We start from the raw sequence: 16,221 nt of genomic DNA, 5'->3' as shown, positions 1-16,221 counted from the left end.
ATGTTCAAGTGGCACAGCAGACTCAGTGGGCCAAATGGCCTAATTATATGATCTCACCACATTTGTTTGATAACTTATTCAGCATTCATTTTGGATCCTTGGGGCATGTTGAAGAAGTTGTATAAATGCAACTGTAAATTTCTAATATTTTTGACATAAAAGGTTCTATGGTGGGTGTGACAGGATGTGTGAACAAGTGGTGTTTGCAATGGTTCATTTTTTTTGTTTTCTTTCTGTGCAGCATTTTGCAGTGTGTGTTTCACTTGAAACAAGGCTTGAGAAACTCTTGATAACTCCTTCATCTATGCTGCTGCTTCACATCTAGTTTGAGTGTTCACCTACTCAGGTAAGCAAGCACAAGTTATTGTAGTATTTGTTACGGTAGCTGCAACAAAACACAACCTCAAGGGATAGCCACGATGGCAACAAAACATAGAAGCCAATCTGAAAATCATAAAAATAAACCTGAAGTGAAAATAGGAATTGCTGGAAGTGTTCAGCAGGTCAGGCAGAAGAAATGGTGTTAATGTTTTAGGTTGAAAACCCTTTGCTTTTGCTTTTGACCTAAAATGGTAAATGCCTCTGTTTCCACAGAGTGCTCCCTGCCTAGTTGAGTGTTTCCAAAAATTTCTGAAGGTAGCATGAAATTGTTTTAAAATGTTTGAATTTTTGTTGGTACTAAATAATATTACACATTGAGGAATCTATCTGTGGACCTGTCTGATTTATAGTTATTTAACTCTGGTTTGTCATCTTTAGTAGTCCTTTGGTGTGGAGGGTGGCTTTCTTCTGCTCACAATTCTGAGAGTTCTCAAAGCTGAAGAGGCATATGCAGTTTCTGTTGTAGGTGAGGGAAGAGATGCTTGTCTGGATGGTTGCATAGGTTGGTTGTTTGAGAGGTTCTGTGCCTTCTAGTCTCACCTGGCCTGTATGTACTCCATCTGTCAAAGAAACACAATGTTTTCTCAGATCCTATTGTACAATGTCTGGTGTATGTTACTAAAAAGGGCTTCTTTGGTTTGTTACGAGTAGGAATGTTTCTCCTCCCGACTCTCCAAAGTCCACTCCGCTCACTACGCATGTGTACTGTACCGGTACACCTTCAAATCCGCACCAGCGAACAATTTTATCTCTGTCCATCTCTGCTCACTACCTGCACGATTCCACAGCCCCCTGACAATCCAATCCCGACGAGCACCCCACAAATGTAACACTTACCCAACAGGCTGGTATATGTCTAGGGGAAACGGAGATCCAGCCACACACCAACCCACCTCCCGTACACGCAGGTGCTGTGAGAATCGAGTTTATGCCTCGCGCCACTCACCGTATCAACTTCACACCAAATACCGTTATGAAATACACTTTATAGAATTTACTAACATAACTAAAGAAGTATTAGGCAATACAATATATATATATACAAGGAAAGAAAAAAACAAAAGGCGCCAACTTATCAAAGTTCAGTCAGTGTAGTGCACATCATAGGAGCTCAATCAACGAATCATCCGACAGCCACGTCGTCACCCCTGGGACCACCCCGGTGGTCTTACGAGCCATCCAGCGCCCGTCCACCTTCCTCGTCCGTCTCTCCTCCCGACTCTCTTCACCCCCAAGCCCGCACAACCCCTCCCCCGAGTTCCCAGCCTCACAAAACTCAATAACATTCCCCATTGATTAACAAATGAATACAATTACCATATCAGCCATTCTAAAGCGAAACAACGGCAAGAGAAACATTTAACAGACAAAGAAACATTCCTACTCGTAACAAACCAAAGAAGCCCTTTTTAGTAACATACACCGGACATTGTACACTATATTTCCATGAGTAGCCAGGGATTCCCCTGAATTGAAGAGGACGAAGGGAAGTTCTAAAAACTTCACTGAAGCAGGTTCTCTGTATTCCTGGAAATCTCTTATTATAATGGAACTTGATTTGTATTTGGGAATGGGGTTGGCATGAGAATGACATAAGTATAGAAAAGAGGATCGTCAAGCTGAATGAACTTACCCCATGTAGCCGAGAGTGAAAAATGTATGTCATTGACTCATTTTCTAGCAACACTCTTGAAAGAGATGCCAGAGAAAGGAAGGAATGTGAGGGAAAAAATGGTGGTTAATTTGGGTATAATATGGGGAAGGCTCCCAAGGAGATTATGGCTGCCCATGCCTCATAGCACAGTTGATTAGCAAATCACACAATTTCATGAAAAGTGTCTTTGAGAGTGCTATTGAGTAGCACTTGCTTGCCAATGCCTGGTTTGGATTTTGACACAGTGCCCCCACTCTAGACGTGTTCACAGCTCAGTTGAGGTAGGAGATAAATTCCAAACGTGTGGTGTGAGCAACAGTCCTTGGGCAAGCATTTAAATAAATGCAGTGTCAAGGAGCTCTACTTAAATTGAAATAAGTGAGCTTTGAGAGGAAAACACACGAATGGTTGGGGTCATTCCTTGCACAAAGAAAGATGCTTGTGGTCATTGGATGTCAGTTGTCCCACTTCCAGCACTTGACTGCAGTATTTCCACAATATGTCCTGGGTGCAGCAATCTTCATATGCTTTTATCACTAACCTTCACTCCATAATAAGTTCAGAAGTAGAGTTCTTTTCTGATGGTGAAACAATATATAATTTCAAAGTAGTTTATTATCAAAGGACATATATGTCACCATATGCAACCCGAGAGTTGTTTTCTTGCAGGCATATACAGTAAATTCTAGAAATAGTTGAATCAATGAAAGACTGCGCCCAACAGGATGGTCAAACAACCAGTGTGCAAAAGACAGCAAACTATACAAATACAAAAGAAAAGATAATAAATAAGCAATAACTGTCAAGAACATGAGAAGAAGAGTCCATGAAAGTTGGTCCATAAGTTGTTGGCATAGTTCAGTGAAGTTATCCCCTATGGTTCAAGAGCCTGATGGTTGAGGGGTAATAACTGTTCCTGAACCTGGTGGTGTGGGTCGTTGGGCTCCTTTACCACTTTCCTGATGGCAGCAGCGAGAAGAGAACTTGGCTGGGTAGTGAGGGTCCTTGATGATGGGTGCTGCTTTCGTGTGACTGCACTCAGTGCAGATGTCATCAATGCTATGGAGCGCTTTACCTATGAAGGGCTGGGCCACATCCACTACTTTTCGTAGGATTTTCCGAACAAGGACAATGGTGTCTCCATACCAGGCTGTGATGCAACCATTCAATATGCTTTCCACTACACATTTATAGAAGTTCAATAGTTCCTTTTAATAGCTGAGAATGTATACAATATACAACTCGAAATTCTTGTTCTTTGCAGACATCCATGAAAACAGAAGAGTGCCCAAGGAATGAGTGACAGTAAAAATGTTAGAACCCCCCCACTTCCTGACCACATACAAGCAGCAGCAAACAACAACCCTCCCCCTCCTCACTTACTTTAGCCAAAAATGTTTCAGCACCCTCCATCCACCAAGCAGGTAACAGCAAAGTCCTCAAGAAAGACCATGATGTGCAGTACAACAAAAACTGTTTGTTCACTCGACAATTTGACATACCACAGGCTCTCTCTCTCAGCCTAATAGGTGCCCCCCATTCACAGTGAGAGGGGAGAGCAAAAAGACAAACAGCTCGCTGATTTTCAGTGTTAAAGTCTGCTGCGTCACTTTTTCCAAGTTCTCTGACTCGAGAATCGGCCACAAACTTACCCCCCACCAGCAAGAGAAAGAGAGAGCAAGTGATTTGCTGAGTACAGGACGCCCAACAGCTGACCCGCTGTTTTGTTTTCTCCCATGATGTTTCAGTCAGTAGCACTGGCATAGAATCAGCTTGTTCCCAAAGCCTTGGAACCCCAAAGGAGTGCTCGTCTTCTAGGCCGCGTCCTTGGGATATCAAAAAATGGCTGGTTGATGAGCCCTGGGAGCAAGTCCCACCACTGCAAAGACCTAAGGTTTGAGTGTAGCTCTAGGTCAGGGTCTTCTACAGAACCCCATCCACCTTGAAAAGGAAAACGAGAGAAATTAAAGGTAGAAATTAAGCTGTTTCCGCAGATGAACTTGAAGGAGTCGCTGTCAAACACCGATGTAGCTCCGCTGTTGTCAGAGTTTTAGATGTCTTGCCAAATATTCGCAAATCTCTGCAAACAAAGCAGTCTTAAGACCTGCATGCAGAACGATCAAGTCAATTTTCAGTCCTGCTGAAGGGTCTCGGCCTGAAACGTCAACTGTACTCTTTTCCATCTGCTGCCTGGTCTGCTGAGTTCCTCCAGCATTTTGTGTGTGAACCTTACTACAATATTCTTGCAACATGATTATACTTTTCAAAATCACTTTCTTCTTCCCCTCATCTACTTTTATCTACTTTGTAGTATAGGGTGGACACACATCTCTTCTCAAGCCACCCGGTTACTTTTTCTCAATGTTCCATATAAATATGTCAATCTAATTTATTTCACATCGAATTGATTTCTAGTTGGAATTGAGATTGTTAGTCCAGCATTATCATTTGGTCATAATGCCATTTGCACAGACCAGGTACCTGTAACCTTCAAACCCATGTTTTTCCCCCAATAGTGAGACTTGTTTTTACAATTGGATCCTGCTTATTCTGTATTCCTTTTACTACTGGCTCTCAGACTAGATTTAGTTCTGCAAGAAAGTGATGATCAAGTTCAGTTTTCCAATAGGAGAGAGGTGCAACTTCTTTAAAGCAAATGAATAATTCTGCTTTGATATTATCATTTTGGGCATAATCCAGGAACTTCTCTGTGGATTGTCACCTTGTCGTGGTGGAGAAGCTTGTGTGGTCCTGAGATCCCGAGAGCAATGCCGTCTGGAGCTATGCTCCTGGTAGGGTCACCCATGGCGGTAAGGTCGAGGGTGAGGTCCCTGACAAAGAACAATCCAACCAAGACCTCAACGGTGGAACAGGCGGACAAAGTTACTTCGAACTCAATGGCTGTGGAGGTGGATGAAGGCTGGAACAAATCCATCAGCTCCAGTCGTCGTGGTTTTCATGCCATTGGAATCAGTTGGTTGATTTGTGAAGTATCGTGTGCTTCTTGGAGTGCAACATCAAGTACACGTTAAACAAATACACGCATAGGCGTCTTCGCTCTGTGGGCCACATCTTCAACTGATCAACAGAACGAAAACCATCATCCTCAACCTTGGGATAGCCATGACGACGAATCCAGGAAGTATTTTATTCAAATTAGAATGAAATTTTCAAGGAAACTGGAAATCCAAACTGCTTTGTAGGGAAGAAGTTATAAATTGCAAAGAGATTTTTGGCAGTGTTATTATGGGGTTATGTATGGTTTTCTTTAAAAATCAAAGTTTGAATACCATGAAGTATCTGGGGTGTATTGTAGGTCTTGTCTGTATTAGAAAGGTGTGTGTGTGAAGTAATTAAATCAGCCATTCAGCGGTGCTAGTGATAGCTTCACTAATGTTGATGGATAAACTTCATTTGATAGTTCTGGCAAGTTGCCTGTGTATTGCTGATAGTAATGGTCAGTTTGTCGATTTGTGAGAGTGGGAATTGTGATGGTGCAGCCACAGATGGTGTTATGGGAGAGAGAAAAGAATTTATGTTGGAATTTGGTAAAGCTTAAGCCATAAAACTGCCAAAGAACTGAAATTATTCCGATTGCGAGACCCATTTGTAGTGATCCTGGTTTTGTCTGTTCCAGCTGAATATAGAGGGCTGTGGAAACAAGATCATTTTTATCAGCTGCTGCTTCCATTGGATTAAATTAATTGGATACAACTGCATTTTGAGATTTTCCTTCTCTATTTCTGCACCGTTGCAACAGAAAGCCTTGTTAATGAATGCAGAATACATCTGTACAGAAACTAATCACTGGGGACATTATTATCTCTTGAATATAACATGACTGAGGGGCTACTGTCAGATAATTGACTATCCAGAAAAAGAGTTTAATTCCATTTGATTATGTGTTTTTTTTTATAGCCTTAGATTTTACCTGGGCCAAATGTGATCCAATGTTACACTGTTTCCTTATCATGTACTTCTTCAGTGAAGTATAATATTTCATAGCATTGGCAAACAACTTGTGCATTTATCCAGCTGTACAATACACTTGTTAGCAAAGGTAGTTGGAACTTACTGAATGATTCTTTCTTTTAAAAAAGGTTGCTTTTGGAACAACACACACAAAATTGCTGGAGGAACTCAGCAAGTCAGACAGCATCTACGGAGAGGAATAAACAGTTAATGTTTTGAGCTGAGGCCCTTCAATATTGGCTAACTACTTTTGTAAGAAAATATTGCTTTTTAGAATTAAAATGTTAAAAGTAAAGTAAAGGGGCTTTTTGATTAACAGGATATTGATTTTGATGATAAGATGATGTTATTACATGTAACTTATTTTCATGAATGTATTCCTCTCTTGCATATGGTTAAAAGGCTGGGTGGTCTTGTTATCTAAGATGCTGCTCCAAAATTAATGAAAACTGTAGGCTTCTTTGCTGGTTACAAAAATGTCTGAATTTAGAGTTAATGAAAGATAGATGTAAGTTTATTTAAAAAGAAATCTATGTTTATTTCCAGTTGCACAACTCAGCTTCCAAACTGAAGATCAGGTAAAAGACCAGTGTATCCACTATTGGTGAATCATTGAAAGCAATAACGGATATGACATTTGGGGAAAAATTAATCCATTGACAGAAATATTATTGTACAAGTCTGCACCTCAACAACACAGACTGAGTGGGAAATGGAATTGGCATGAACTTGAAAATGAATGAGTTTTCAAAGAGCAAGAATGACTGAACATATGAATTTCCCTTGTTATAATATTGCAAACTTTGTATTTGCCGAAAAATATAATTATTTGTAGTTTCAAGCAGAAATACTCTCATGTGGAATAGAATACCGATGTAAACAAAGGTTTCAGGTTTGATTTTTCACTTTGGCTGGGTAACTGATTTTACTTCATTGTCAGAGTCTGAAGCCTATGATTCCACTCCAGATATCTGAACGCATAAGTCCAGGGCTGGCATTTCAGAGGGAGTGCTTCATTGTTGGATGTGTCTCCTTTCAGGTGAGGCCCATATTTTCTATCAAATTAATGTAAAAGAACCCGTTACAATATTCCAAATAGGTAAGTTATCACAGGATTCTTGCCCAGTCTGTTCTCCCCTCCTCAGTCATCTTCTCACATCCCAGGAGTTAATCTGGAGAATATTCTCCCAATCACAAGTATTTCCTTTATTCGGTAGGGAGATAACAGGGTCCTAAATAGCAATAGGTGGACTTCACTCAAATTCTCCTGGGCAAATGTACTGTTTTCTTTCCTAATTGCTGTGCATATGAACCATGTACAAGGACATCCAAGTTCTTTTGAACACAGACCTTTCCAGTCTCTTGCTGGTTATATATTTTTTTAAAAGCCTCTGCTTGTTTGTTTTTCTATTTCTGCTACCATATTTTTCCACATTATGTTCCATCTACCAGGCCCTTGCACATTCACCCAGTTTATGCCCCTTGAAACCTGTCTACACTATCCTCACAACTAACTCTGCTGCCTTAGTCTGTATCAGTAATCTTAGATAAATTATGCTTGGTCTCATTCAAATCATTGATTATAAATCAGAACAGCACCAGTCTCCAAGTCACAGCCTTCAAACGCAAGGTGAGCCATCCACTGTTCTCTGTTCATTAATAACTAACTCTGGGGTTCCGGTGACGTCATCGTCGAGAATGGCAGCTTAAGTCACGAGCTGCTCTGGAAAAACGCGTATTAAGCCCTGTTAACCCATCAAATAATAATATTTTTCGAAAAATATTTGAACTGAAAAGAGGGGCAATAATGGGGAAAAGGAATGGAAATAAAAAAAGCGACGCTGCGGAGCCTGCGGCCGAAAGGAGTGCAGCGGGCGGCTCTCCTACCCGACCGCGTGCTAGTGAGGTGGACACTGGGCCTCGTTCAGGCGAAGCGGCGAATGTGATCGAAATCCTGAAAGAAATAATGGAGGTCCAGAAAGATATAAAGCAGCAGCTCCGTGATATTAAGTCAGAGCTCGCCAGCGTCAATCAAAAAATAGCGGTGGCAGAGACTCGAATTGAGAAGGTGAAAGATCGCGTTCAAAACGTGGAACGGATACTGAGTAAGACGATAAAAATATTAAATCACCAAGAAGGTAAACTGCTTGACCTGGCGGGAAGATCACGGCAGAAAAATATCAGAATCTACAACGTTCCCGAAGGAGCGGAGGGCTCGTCTATGACGGAATTTGTCGAAAAGTTACTGCGGGACACGCTGGATCTTCCCCCGGCTATGGAGCTGGAAGTTGAAAGAGCCCACCGCGCGTTAGTCCCAAAACCTACCCAGGATAGAAAGCCACGCTCAATAATAATTAAATTCCTTTGGTACAGCACCAAGGCGGAGATTCTACGAAGGGCTTGGAGTAAGAAGAGAGTGTTTTTAGAGGATAAATTAATATATTTCGACCAAGATTCCCCCCCCCCGCGGTCCTCCAGAAACGCAAATAATACTCCGAAGTAAAGCGAGTACTAAAGCAAAATAAGATTAGATTTCAAACTCCATACCCTGCTAAACTTCGAGTGTTATATGACAACGGGACGCGGTTGTACCAGACAGTGGAAGAGGCGTCTACAGACATGAAGGCCGGAGGGTTGCCCGTCAGCATGACCAAAACGAAGGAAAGCCTGGCTGAGGAATTATCCCGCTCCGCTTGGGAAATAGTGCGAGAAACGAGAAGGCAGGAGACAGCCGAGAGAAATATATCAGGAGGAGACCAGGAGTTTCCCAAAGACAGTCCTCATCCTCTTCAGAAGAGCCATAAGGTTTGGCTAACTTTAAAAATGTTGAGAAGCTAAACGGAAGCAAAAATACACGGTGATATACCTATCTCGAGAAATACTTATTATAATGTGGATTTTATATTCTTTATTCGCTCACTTACTCCTTTTTCCCCACCAAAATGAGAATATATATATATATATGTATGTGTGTGTGTGTGTATATATATATATATATATATATATATATATATTTGTGTGTGTGCATATATGTGTATATATAGGCGGAGTACACGGAAATATTTTCTGTGTAAGGATTTGTTCACTGACTTTTATGAATACTGCAATGGGGGCCCTCAACTCACAAGTAGGAGGGGTTATCCCCCACAGCTAGACATTTCCTCTAGCTCAACGCAGGGTCAGTTACTAGAGACCTCAGCCTTGGAATCACACATTCGTTGCCATTTTTGTTATTATTTGCGTTTCTTGGTTCTTATTTGTTCAGGGAGTAGATCGATTAAGTTTTATTCTAATTTCAATGATACATTGACAGATAAATACAGAAGGCTATTAAATCCAATCAAACGTAAGAGAATTTTATCCAAAATGAAAAAAGAACAAGCCAATGTAGTATATTTACAGGAAACTCATTTAAGTGATAATGAGCATAAAAAACTAAAGAGAATGGGCTTCACTAATCTGTTTTTTCTCTTCATATAAATTAGGACATAGGAGAGGAGTTGCTATTCTTATCTCAAGTAAGCTAACTTTTGAAAAAGTATTCGAAATGGGAGATAAAGAGGGCAGATATATTCTGGTAAGGGGGAATATAGACGGCAATTCAGTTACTCTATTGAATATATACGCACCTCCGGGAAGTGATATTGGTTTCTTCAAGAAAATTGCTGATATTATGGTAACGGAAACAGAGGTCTCCTGATATATGGGGGAGACTTAAATTTACAATTACAACCAAACTTAGATCTCCAATAGAAAAACCTATGAAACAAAATCCTTACATAAGAAAGTTAATACACTTTTTGAGGATGTTGGTTTAATTGATATATGGAGGGACCTTTTCCCTGACAGAAGGGATTACACTCATTATTCTGCTCCCCATTCTGTATATACAAGAAAAGACTATTTCATAACATTTGGAAAAGACAAAGACAAAATAAACACCTGTGGAATTGGGACAATAGATGTAAGTGACCATGCACCTATATATTTATCTGTTGATTTTGACCTACAACCAAAGAATACTATTTGGAAACTAAATTCAAGTCCACTCAATGATCCGTACTTTAAGGAACAAATTAAAAAAGAAATTGGTCTCTACTTAGAATTTAATGATAATAAAGAGGTGTCGCCTCCCATTTTATGGGATACTCTGAAGATGGTCTTAAGAGGGAAAATTATAGCGATATCTTCATATAAGAAAAAAAAGGAATAAAACATTAGAGGAATTACAAAATAGGCTGAAGGAACTAGAGAAAAAACACAAATTGAATTTGGTACAGGATACATTAGGGGAAATGAAAAGAATTAGGAATGAAATAAATAATTTGGCTACGCAAATCAGGAAAAACTTAATATTTCTGAAACAGAGACATTATGAAAGTGGATCGAAATCTATGAAAATACTGGCGTGGAAACTGGAAAAAAAAGATAGCAGAAAATACAATTCATAGAATTAGGGACCCAAGAACAAAAATGATAAAAAAATAAGCTAAGTGAAATTCAAGAAGCTTTTGAAGTGTTTTACAAAACTCTATATTCCAAAGTTCCAGGGGAAGCAAAACCCAAACTGACACCTTCTTGAATTCTCTAGAGTTACCCACTTTAAGCGAAGAACAAAATAGAACGATGACTGCTGACATAACTGAAGTTGAATTAAAAGCTGCAATTAGTAGGCTTAAATTAAGCAAGTCACCAGGATCAGATGGGTATACGGCAGAGTGGTACAAAGAATTTAAAAATGAGTTAATTCCTGTTTTACTCCCCACACTGAACTGGGCTCTAAAAAAAGGCACAAATGCCACCCAGTTGGAAGGAAGCGATAATCTCAGCTATACCGAAAGAAGGCAAGGATAAAATGGAATGCGGGTCATTTAGACTAATATCCGTTCTTAATGTAGATTATAGATTATTTACCTCCATCATGGCCAAACGATTAGAGGAGTTTCTACCCATACTGATACATAACGATCAGACAGGTTTTATACGACAACGCCAGACACAAAACAATATACAAAGGACACTTCACATTATGGATCATATACAAAAAAATAAAATTGAAGCAGTAGTGATAAGCGTGGACGGTGAAAAAGAATTTGATTCGGTTAATTGGAATTTTCTTTACAGAGTTTTACATAGATTTGGTTTCCAAGACACAATTATTAAAACTATACAGACACTATATGACAATCCTACTGCTAGGATTAAAATCAATGGATATTTATCAAATAGTCTTACCCTAGAAAGGGGCACGAGACAGGGTTGTGCATGGTCACCACTACTCCTCGCGTTATATCTGCAACCATTAGCTCAATACATCAGACAAAATGAAGATATCAGGGGAATTACTATTAAAGGGACAGAGCATAAATTGGCTTGTTATGCAGATGACATTTTGATCTATCTAGGGCAACCAACATACTCTTTACCTAAATTGATGCAATCTACATGGTCAATTATCAGGATACAAGATCAACATAGATAAAACCCAATTACTTTCATATTACTATAGCCCACTAAGAGAAATTGAAAGTAGTTATCCCTGGGCATGAAACACAGAGTCTTTCAAATATTTGGGCATCATTATGCCAAAAGATTTGGCAAAATTATCAGAATGTAATTATCAGCCTTTATATAAAAAAATTAAGGAAGATGTGGCAAGATGGAACCTGATTCCTTTTTTCAGTCTCAGTTCAAGGATTGAGTCTATTAAAATGAATATACTACCCAGACTGTTATATCTCTTTCAGACCCTGCCAATAGAGATTAATCAAAATCAATTCAATGAATGGAACGTGATGCTATCAAGGTATATTTGGCAGGGTAAAAGGCCTAGAGTTTGTCTCAAAACTTTGCAATTAGCAAAGGAAAAGGGGGATGGGGCTTACCTTCTCTTAGAGATTATTATTTTGCAGCACAGTTGAGAGCTGTGATATGTTGGTGCAACCCATCATACGACGCTCAATGGTAAAACATTGAGGAGTGGGTACTTCCCATCCCCATACAAGCAATTTTGGCTGATAACAACCTGCAAAGGTACATAAATACTATTGATAACCCATGAGTGAAATTGACTCTTAAAATCTGGAAAACTACTATAAAAGAATATAATCTAGAGGGAGATATTGCAATTCTTAAATGATGTGCATATGATTCGGATTTTACACCAAATAAATTGGATGCTAGATTTAAGGACTGGACAGCTAAAGGAATAACAGTTCTTTGCAACATAATGAAAGAAGGAACACTGTTCAGTTTTGAAATGCTTAAAGAGAAACACTTATTCGAAAAACAGGATTTTTATCGGTATTTACAGATGCGACAATATGTTAATAAGACGCTTAAAAATGTAACTAAAGCAAATACATGCTTGATAGAGCTCTTTAGAAAAGCATATAATTCAGATAATGGTAGTAGAATCATTTCAAGCATGTATAAGGGGTTGTCAAATCTTAAAAAACATTTGACTTCATACATTAAAACAAAATGGGAGAAGGAAGGAGGGATAATTATATCTGAGGAAGAATGGACAATAATATGGAGATATCAATAGAAGTGTACCAGTTCACAGAAATGGAGGGAGCTTGGATGGAAAAACTTGATAAGGTATTTTATTACACCCTCTCAGAAATCCCATTATGATAGTAACCTCCCTGTTTGCTGGAGAAATTGTGGAAATCAAAATGCAAATCATTATCATTTTTTGGGACTGCCCTGTTATCAAAAACTATTGGAGGGGGATACACAATGCCCTACAAGACATCTTTAAATGTGAAATACCCTTGGAGAGTAAGACCATATATTTTTGATATATACCTCAAGAATGGTTGAAAAGAGATAAATATTTAATGAATATCCTGTTGGTGGCTGGTAAAAAGACTCTTACTGGGAAATGGTTATCACAGGAGAGCCCAACTTTAAATACATGGATGGAAATTACAATGGACATTTACAAAATGGAGAAGATAACAGCATCTATTAATCATAAGCTCTAACAATTTGATTCATACTGGGAAAAATGGTTTAACTACATAATGCCTCATAGGCCTAATTTTATTCTCACAAATCAATGAAACTGTTGTGGGGAAAAAAGATCTCTCCCTACTTGTACATAGTTCTTTCCTTTTGCTTGTTTTTTTCTTTCCACTCTTTTCTATAAGTGTATACCCCAGATAAAGACTTTGTGGAGATTTTGTGATATATATGATTATATGATATATATGTACAATGTCTGAAATACATCTTATGGAAATGTTTTTTTTTTAAAAAAACTAACTCTGGTGCGTTGTCCCCCAATTCCATGTGCGTTGCTTTCTAGTGCACACCATTATTATAAATCTTTTGAAAGTCCAAATATACCCCATTCCCCTGTCACAAACAAAAGAAAATCTGCAGATGCTGGAAATCCGAGCAACACACACAAAATGCTGGAGGAACTCAGCAGGCCAGGCAGCATCTATGGGCCGAAACTATTCGACAGGAGGGTCAGCCGTTTCAATGTTTTGGTCTGAAACATGGACAGTACTCTTTTCCATAAATGCTGCCTGGCCTGCTGAGTTCCTCAAGCATTTTGTGTGTATGTTGCTCCATTCCCCTGTCACCCTCCTCTATTCTGTTTCTTAAACCCCAAAACTGAAACAGTCTTTCAGTGGAGACAGAAGAAACTGTAGATGCTGGAATATGGAGCAACAAACAACTACTGAAACATCAGCAATACCTTTCTCCCAGAGATGCTGTTTGACCTGCTGAGCACTTCAACAAATCGCTTGTTGTAGACGATTTTTCAAACTTAGTTCCCCTTTCATGAATCCCTGTTAACTCTTCCCAGTACTATTATTATTTTCTAATTGGTTACAACTTAATACTTTTTATTTTATTATTTAATTTTATTTAGAGATACAGTACAGTTGCAGGCCCTTCCAGCCAAATGAGTCAGCACCACCTAATTACACTCTTGTGACCAATTAACCTACTAATCTTGTACATCTTTGCAATGTGGGAGGAAACCCACGCGGTCGTGGGGAGAACGTACAAACTTCTTACAGACAGCAGTGGAATTTGAACCCAGGTCACTGGGTATATTGTTATCCTAACTGCTACACTACTGTAACTTTCTATTTTCACTCTTTTATTTAAAGAGTGGGGTTACATTTGTTGCCTTCTAATCTCTTGGAATCTGTCTGTAATGTATGACAGTAGTGCATCAGCTATCTTCACAACCATCTCTTACAAAATCTTGGGATATAGTTCATCAGACCTGGGGAATTTAAGAACTTTCTGTTTCATAAAAAGCTAGATTTTTACTATTATGATTTTTTTCAGATCCTTGTACACTCTTAAGTTTTTTCTTCATTATTTCCAAGAAGTTTTGTGTGTCATTTTCTATGAAGATGGCTTCAAAGTTTTTGACTAATTTCTTTGCTGCTTCCATATTTTTCAACATAAATTCAGTCTGTAAAGGATTCCTGTTATTTTTTGCCATTATTTTCCTTTTAACTTATTTACAAAAGTTTTGACCATCTGTTTTTATGTTTTACATTACTTTACTCTTGCATTCTCCTTTCTGTATCATTATCAAAGTCTTGGTCCTCCTTTGAATTCTTAAGTTTTGAAATCTAAAGGAATTTTGGTCCTTTTGGTGGCATTTGGCCTTTTTTCTTTGTTCTCAATTTTTTTTTAAACTTGTTAGCTCCAGCTGAACTACATCTCCTGCTACTTTTTGCTTTAAAGTGAAATACATTTTGTAAGCTGTTTAAGTGTTTTAATGCATGTTTGTTGTCATATCTTTTTAATGTAGCTTCCTAATCTATCAGAGCTAACTCATGCCTCATGTATGAGGTGCTTTGTTTGAATCGAAGATACTGAAATTCAAATCACTTTTATCCTTTCAGATGTTGTCCTTTGATGAACACAGTTCCATTAGGGTCCCTTAGCAATCAGATATATAATTTGTATTGTATATTAAGGCAGAGTTAGATCTAAAAGATCTGTTCCTTGTTTCCACAAAATACTTATCTAGAAAACTATTGTTTAGACTTCATGAATTCGTCCCCCACAGTATTACTGTTAATTTGGTTTCCCCTATGTCTTTTTGGATTAAGGTCCCCCAGGATTCTTTCATTATGTTTGTAGGAACCTCTAGTTCACTAATTAGTATTTTACCATACATTATCCTACTGTTTGGAAGCCTATAGATAACTTCCAATAAAGATATCTGCACTTTTCCATTTCTTTATTCTTTTTTACCTCTCCAATATTAATATTTTTCTTGATACTTTGATCAAATATTAATTTTCTCTAGTGTCTTTATCGCCCTTTTTGTAATAAAGACAGCCCTTCAGATTTTCTATTTTGCCTGACTCCTTTAAGAATTAAGTTTTCTGGAATGTTTTCTGGATATCAGACCACTGGAAAATGATGTAGTATGATGAAGAGGTAGTAATGGGGAACTGTATGTTGTGGAAGACACCAGCCGTATGGCAGAAACTCGAGTGTCAGGGGGCAGAAGTGAGTATAGTTGTTATTATTAAGGAGAAAGTGCTTAGGAAGCTGAAAGACCAGATGGACTGCACCCTGGGGTTCTGAAAGGCAGCTGAAGAGATTTTGGAGACATTAGAATTATCTTTCAAGAATCACTAGATTCTGGAATGGTTCCAGAGGACTGAAGAATTTGCAAATGTCACTTGACTCTTTAGGAATGGAGGTAGGCAGAAGAAAGGAAATTCTAAACCAGTTAGCCTTACTTCAGTGATTGGGAAGATGTTGGAGTCCATCACTAAGGATGAGTTTTCGGGGTACTTGGAGGCACATGATAAAATAGGCCAAAGTCAATTTGGGTTCTTTAAGGGGAAACTTGCCTGAAAAATCTGTTGAACCTCTCACACTCCTTTTACATTAGTGACACAACAGTGGAAACTGCGAGCAGTCTCAAACTCCTGAGAGTGCACATCACACACAACCTCTTATGGCCCCAGAACACATCCTGCACAGTCAAGAAAGCTCACCAATGCCTCTACTTTCTGAGGAGGCTGAAGAGAGCTAGACTTCGCATCCATACTCACATCATTCTACAGATGTGCAGTAGAGAACATCCTACAACTTACATCACTGTATGGTATGAAAAACTGCACTGCAGCAGACAGGAAGGCTTTACAACCGGGTAGTCAAAACTGCCCAACACATCACTGGCACCAGCCTACCCACTATCAAGGACATGT

At 38.8% G+C, this 16,221-nt stretch overlaps 1 long non-coding RNA gene across 2 annotated transcripts in view; it reads left to right on the top strand.

Annotated features, from left to right (window-relative positions):
• The window catches only part of LOC140741334 (uncharacterized), a 151,686-nt gene that overhangs the window by 74,025 nt on the left and 61,440 nt on the right, over positions 1-16,221 (top strand). Inside the window, exons 2-4 of one of the 2 annotated variants that reach the window (XR_012102049.1) lie at positions 242-346; positions 6,136-6,259; positions 6,554-6,769. This is a non-coding gene — a long non-coding RNA (uncharacterized lncRNA). Of the gene's footprint in view, positions 1-241; positions 347-6,135; positions 6,260-6,553; positions 6,770-16,221 lie in introns of those variants that run through there. The other variant, XR_012102050.1, reaches the window with a different exon arrangement.

This window comes from Hemitrygon akajei, chromosome 18 (assembly GCF_048418815.1).
Source record: "Hemitrygon akajei chromosome 18, sHemAka1.3, whole genome shotgun sequence".
NCBI lineage: Eukaryota > Metazoa > Chordata > Chondrichthyes > Myliobatiformes > Dasyatidae > Hemitrygon > Hemitrygon akajei.
Note: the sequence above shows the minus strand (reverse complement) of the source record. Positions and strands in the feature narration are given on the sequence as shown.